General features: G+C 44.5%; 1 long non-coding RNA gene across 1 annotated transcript in view; it reads left to right on the plus strand.

Annotated features, from left to right (window-relative positions):
- LOC138919051 (uncharacterized) overlaps positions 1 to 2,039 on the plus strand; it is a 36,830-nt gene extending 34,791 nt beyond the window's left edge. Inside the window, exon 5 of the long non-coding RNA XR_011428946.1 lies at positions 732 to 2,039. This is a non-coding gene — a long non-coding RNA (uncharacterized lncRNA). The remainder of the gene's footprint in view (positions 1 to 731) is intronic.
- The last annotated feature ends 4,890 nt before the right edge of the window (positions 2,040 to 6,929 follow it).

Here is a 6,929-nt window from a genome sequence, read left to right on the forward strand (position 1 = left end):
TGGGGACTTCACGGGGGCAGCAGAGTGTGCAGGAGCAGCAGACATGATTGAGTACCTATCGTGTTTGCAGAAATAATAAATGTGCCTTCACTACATTTTGCCTAATAAAAAGAGGAGATAAGAGAAACTTACAATTATCCTCTTTGAATTGTCAAAAATATGTGTAATTTTAGATGCCAAAGTTTAGAACAACGTGAATAATATACTTGCAGAAATAGCATAAAGGTATTCAGTAGAATCATAGAAGTGCACATGAAGGTGTATGTTAAAGTTCACTTTGTAAAAAGCTCTTTTTTTTTTTTTAATCAGAGCATGATCTCAGCAAAGGGCCTCACTTTCCAGGGAAAACGCAGCTCCCCTAGGATTTTGTTTTTCCATTCCAAAGCCAGATAAAAGAACAGGTTTAGTTTTCTCTCTCTCTTGACTTTCTAGCTCATATGGGTTAAGAATTAATCCCCAAATGGCATTTCACCATCCTTCATCATGTTGAAATGTCATGAACCGTTCTTCTCCAGTATACAAGTTCTCTGAGCGTTTACTTTCCTGTGCTTTCCACTGAAGGTGAGTTTGGCTTCAATCCACAAAACTCTTTTACTGCCTATTACAAGGAGCCATTACAACCATCCCAAACTATTAACTTTAAAAAAAAATGTCAGTTCATTTGTTATGAGGCTGAACTAAATGTGGAACTTTTAACTATCATCCAATTATTCCTTTATTCTTTGTTCCAGGAGCCAGAGAAGAAAAGAAGCCCAGAGGCCACGCTTGTGCCCTGAATGCCTTCTGAGAGCCTGCCCTCCTGGGCCGTGGTTCTCTCTCGGCTTGCAGAGGCTGTAGCCCAGCACATGCTGGTGGGAGTGCACGTGGGGGCCAGAGGGAGGTCCTGGGCAGAAGATGGACTTTCACAGGGGAGAGATGCATGTGGGGCATGCTTGGTCTTATTCCTGAGAAAGGACAACCAGCGGTGGGACAAGAGAGTGTCACTGGATCAGTGCTACGGGGTCACACAGGCGGACACATTTGCATGAAAATCACTCATGATGATTTCATATTATTTTTTCTTTTAGATTTCTCCTGGATTATTTCTTCAGACTGCATCACCTTGCAAATATACACATGATAAAGTGCTTTAAATTCCCTATGTAGAAGACATCCTCAAAAGTTTTATTAATTGTTAAGCCAGCTTTGAAGTTTAATATATTTTTCTAGCATTCTTTAAAAATATATTTCCTTTGACATTTCATCTTTTTCGTAACGACATAATTCCACTGAATCAACACCTAATACCTGATATTTTAAATCAGATATTAAACAAACTAAACCTTCTCTTTACAGGCTTTTCCTTTCCCTTTATCAAAACATCTTCTATCAAGATCTTCCTTTGCTTTTTCAATCAACTCATACTTGGTTATTAGATTAATTCTCCCAAAGCACAGAACCAATTTTGCAACCTCACTACCCCCAATAAGACATATACATATTAAAAAAAATGGAAACAGTATAAACATAATAGCAAACAACAACTACTAGGGATGTGAAAGACAGCTATTCACCATATTTCAACACCAGGATATCACATCACACATGCATCATTAGCCCAACTCACAAATCTACTCTCATTTGTTTCTAATGATCTTCAATTAGATAAGCTATTATTCTTGGCAATCTTCTACTTTTTTAAAGCAGCATTCCCTAACTAGAAAGTTGAGTGACTTACAGGCATGTACCCATGTCAGTACCAGTGTCCAGAATTTCTCATTATCTCTTATTATAAAAATATCATGTATAAGTGAATATTTTTTATAGAAACAAAAGAAATATGATGCCTATAAGCTTATTTAATTTTTGGCAGAAATTCTTATTTTAAAAACATCCAAATCATAATTATATTGAGAGTTTTATTTTGCCATTTTAATTATACAAATTCAGGTCAACAAATAGATACCATGTGAGGACGATGTTATTTTGCTTATAACAATGCTTCCTGGTATTGTTGTGTGCTTCCATAAAAGTTTTTATTAAAAATCCTGATCTTCAAATTTCCCACTCATTTTTATGAGCACACACTAAAGTGGCCACAGGGGGCTCCTCACTCTGCGATACTTCCAAGGCCAGGTTGGGATGACCCACAGGTTTTGGGAGAAAAATGCCCATCGAGATGATGAATTATTTTATGAAGTGGAAGTCTGTTAACTGTTACACTCTAATTTCATTCTGAAACCTATTAATAACTTCCGCCAAATTCTGTGTGTTCCTCTGTGCCCCCCGCCGCCCGCATCTAGACAGTTCATGCACGGGCAGTGTGTCAGCTACCCGTGGTCTGGGAGAGGTATCGTATGTGAGCGATAAGCATGTCCACTTCCTTTTGCACCAGGACCTTCCCGGTGTGAACTGTCGGGTAGGGAACTGCATGCCGCTCGTGGGGAGATTCCGCGAGCAAGCAGACACGGAATAGGTTGGATAAGCAAGGACTTGGACAGAGGGGGACCAAACAGAAGCAGAGGGAGAAGACCACGAAAATAATCCAGAATGAAGGAATTATCACGTAACAATAGTAAGAAAGCTGACTTTTGGTGAGTATATACCATGTGCTAGGCCCTCTAACACTTTCCATGAATTAATGAATTTAGTGTTCTCAACCCCCCTGTGAGGTAATTCCCACGTTATAGACGAGGAAACTGAGGCAGAGGAAGGGTAGGGAACGTGCCCACAGGCACACAGATGGTAAGCGGCCGAGTCAAATTCGAACCCAGACAGTCAGGCACGAGAGTCTGCACTAAAGAAACGTCCCGTTTTCACAAATGCAGGGTTTCGTTTTCTACATCAGAGCCTTTGTATCATTGGTGTATAACGACTCGTTTTAAATGTGAGGGAAGGGCCCATCTCCACAGGACCAGGAGAGCTGGCTTCAGGCTTCTTCCAAGATCACTGGGCCCTGGAGGAGAATGCTGTCGAGCACGAGGCATGGAGTTGGTTATGAGTTTTGCTCATCTTTCCTATTCAGAGTATGAAAGCTCCCAGCATCCAAACAAATGAAAAGATCAATATATCTGATTTTCCCTAAAGCGAGGTCCATTATTCTATCTTACCATTCTCTCAACACAGAGAAAAGGTGCAGAAACACTTTTATTCGTTATGTTAAACAATTTATGTGAGTCTCACAATATTCATCCGCGTTTAACACAGGCACAAACCATAGGCAGCATCATCCAAATCCTGCCACCAGCCAATCCATTGCGCTCTAGCGAGGGGAGGACGAGGCTGCGGCAGAGGGGTGTGGTCTGTCATCCTCAACCGGGCCAGCAGCCATCTGGTCAGAGTGAGAAATCCCATTAAGTTATTTTATTGGGTCAAAGCTATATTTGAGTGGTCATTTCAGAGCCAGACTCAGCTCAGCTGGCTAGATGCCCTGAGTGCAGGTACACCCTAGGCCCACAGAGGAGCCAGAGGCACTGTTAGTAGTGGCCCTCTGCCTCCACTAAGGCTGCCCGCCGCCCCAGGGTCTGCCCTATCTCCACCCACCTCACCACCCAGGAGCCCAGGATGCCTCGCACCCAGTCCTGCAGCTGGGGCTTGCAAACCTGCTTCTTAGGGCTGTTCTTGCCAACTCGGCCTCCTGGCCTCTTCAACCCCACCTGCCTTGCTCTGCTTCAAGCCTCTGAGGTGTGGCAGTAAAATAGGCTCTGGATGGGACACAAGAACCGTTGTCATTGTCATTACTCTCGTGTCGCCTTGACAGTCACATGATCTTGCTGAACTGAGTTTTGACACCTAAGAAATGGGTATCTCCAAATCACAGGGCATTCATAAAGGGTCTTTTTTTCCCCTCTTAAAATAGCTTGAGTTGTTTCTACCTACTTTTTGACTCTCACAAGATTTATATACTTCTAAGACATAGCTACGACAATGCCTTGAAGTGTTTTATAAACTGTAAAGGGCAATGCCATGCATTATTGTTACTGCTTTGCTTATTCGACCAAAGTCTTCCAGGGACATGGGTCTTCTGGTGGCTCACCCCTGGCCTGACACTCACCAACAGGGAAATATTAAATATCTGCTGCAGTCAGCATGACTCTAGTGTGAGTCCTTAGACCGATACCCTGGATCTGGTGAGAAACGCGTCCCAGCCTGCTGACTGCGCTTCCCAGAAATCACAGGACACAGCTGTTGGAACTCACTGATTCCTCTCCTGCTATCTGAAAACAAAAATCCAGGGAAAAACTCCGATTCCTTTTCTTTTTACCCTTTAAATAAGTGGCAAGCAGCTGGCTCTCACCTGCTGGGCCCCGACTCTTAATCAAGTATCTTGCTCTACGTCTCAAAATGGAGGAAGAGCTTAAAAATTTTCTGAACAACATAATCCGTTTGAAGAGAATTTGCTACATAGTTCTTGACTTCTGTTTAAATATGTGATACCCAAGGCAACTCCATGCTTGTTGTTGGATGTGAGAGGAGCCCTGCGCTCTACTCTTTTTTTGGAGAAAGATTAGCCCTCAGCTAACTGCTGCCAATCCTCCTCTTTTTGCCGAGGAAGACTGGCCCTGAGCTAACACCCCACCTTCCTCCACTTTATATGTGGGACGCCTACCACAGCATGGGTTGCCAAGCAGTGCCATGTCTGCACCCAGGATCCGAACCGGCGAACCCTGGGCTGCCGAGAAGCAGAACGTGCAAACTTAACTGCTGTGCCACCGGGCCAGCCCCTGCGCTCTACTCTTGACTCAGCCTCTGATCGCTGTCTGATCCTGTACAAGCCATTGCCCTCTCTGGGCCCCAGCTTCCACAGGTGGAAAATGAACAGTTGGCTTTTGTGGCCCTTGCCGCCTTCATTTCTGATTCTTTATCAAAGACTTTGGACATGGGGAAGACCAAGAGTTTCTGGGTCCAAAGTGGGCCCCAACTTGTAGATGCGCACGAATAAGCATAAGCTAAAAATCGACCTTTGGGCTCATAAAAATTCTATTCTTGTCTGCTATAGGGAACACCATACCCATTATCTTTAATAATGAGGGCCCTCTTCTCAAAGCCAGGATGGAATATAAACAACACTCAGCTGGAGGTCTGGATTTAGCCTTGCCATGACCATCCCTGTCTTTACTGAGTTCTGCCACCTGAGACCTGGAGACGCAGTTGTCCCAGGCTGACATTCTGAATCAGTCTCCCGAAGATTTGGCTGCAGGATTGGTAATGTAAGTGTAGAACACGCCGCTTCTTAGGACTCACTTTTGTTGTAGATTTTGGCCTCACACCCAATGCAGGCGGAAGGCCCTCACTCCTATCCCAGTTACAGCTTGGCTGGGAACAACCTCCTGTCTCAGTATTTCTCTCCCTTGGCTACATATTGGAATCACACGAGTAGCTTTGAAAAATCCTGATGGTCAGGCTACACTCCAAATCTATGATATCCGAATCTTTAGAGGTGGGCCCCAGGCGTTGTTGTTTCTTCAAGGCACCCATGTGGCTCCAGTGTGCAGTCAGTGTTGAGAACCACTGCCCTCTATGAACCCTCCAAGCGTGAAGTGAGATGAAAACAGCTGGGAATTTTGAAAGTCTACAGAACAGAGAGTTAAACGCCCAGGGGAAAGAGACCTGGACTTGCCTAGACCTGACAATATTGTGGCCTGGTTGAGCTCAGGATTGGGGCCACGGAGTAGGAGTAGCTTGATTCTGAAGTAGGATTGCTGAAATGATGGGCAGGGTAGAGCAGGGCACTCCGGCATAGGGGCGTGTACTGTCTCAGTACTCAGTGAGCTAGAACCAGAGGCAAGCGAGGCTTGAAGGATGAGCAGAAGGCTTGACAGCTGGAAGGTCAGAGCAGGTGACAAGCTACATCCAGGAAAGTGGCCCGAGGAGCAAGGATTAGGCACTCAATCAAGGAGCCCGGGTTAGGACTGTAGGATTGGAGCCTCTGTATGGTCATAACAATGAATATTTATGGGATGATTTAAGTTTGCAATTTGTTTTCACATCTCTTTGTTTTATTTGATTGTTATAGTGAACCCTCTAAGATAGGCAAGGCAGGCATAATTTTAATGCCCACTTTGTAGGTGAGAGAAATGAAGTTCAAAAAGGTCTAAGGACTTCTTTGAGGTCACATAGCCAAGAAGTAGCAGCAAGAAGAGCCTTGATGACAAAATAAAAGAGCTTTGCTGCATCAAGGGGGATTTCTCGTTTAGGGCAGAAACCAACTGCTAATGTTGCTGGTGCTGACACACACACTCACTGATATTTAGGCAGCACTTTACAGTTTACAGAGCTCTCTCATGTAGCTTATCTCACTGGAAACTCACCACAACCCTGTGATACCGGCATGGCATCGTGCAGACGAGAAAACTGAGGCTCAGAGATGAGACGTTGCTTGTCCAGGGTCACACAACTGGTTGAAAAGCAGACCCTTGATTCCAGGTCTGGGTGAGTGCTCCCTTCTTGGTTCCATGCTGTCTCCATGTGATTAGCAGACATTTGGTCCTGTCTAAGATGTCCATAAGACATTTGATCCATGCCGAAAGGTCCTTGACATTTGGCCCTGTCCAAAACATCCGTGAACATATTTGGTCCTGCCCAAATGGTTTCCGGAAGGGGAAAGAAGCAAGTTTACTTGGGGATCAAAGTCCAGCCCTCTTTTCCACATCCACCACAAGCCCCCTGCCCTTCAAGCCTTCTCTGACCTCTGCCTCCTGACGGGCACCAGCCAAGCCCTCTTCCCAGCTCTCGCAGCACTTTGCTTATGTCTTTCTTGTAGCACGCTCTGCTTTATATCATGGGTTTCTATGTGCATCTCATTTTCCCTTCTAGATTATAAACTCCCCAAGGACAGTCTTATTTATCTTTGCATCTTCTGTAGCACCAGACATATTATTCAGTCAATAAACATGCGTTGACTAAGTGCTAAACAGTTGTGAGTGGATTCAGATGTCAACAAAAATTCT

Source organism: Equus caballus, chromosome 19 (genome assembly GCF_041296265.1).
Source record: "Equus caballus isolate H_3958 breed thoroughbred chromosome 19, TB-T2T, whole genome shotgun sequence".
Classification (NCBI taxonomy): domain Eukaryota; kingdom Metazoa; phylum Chordata; class Mammalia; order Perissodactyla; family Equidae; genus Equus; species Equus caballus.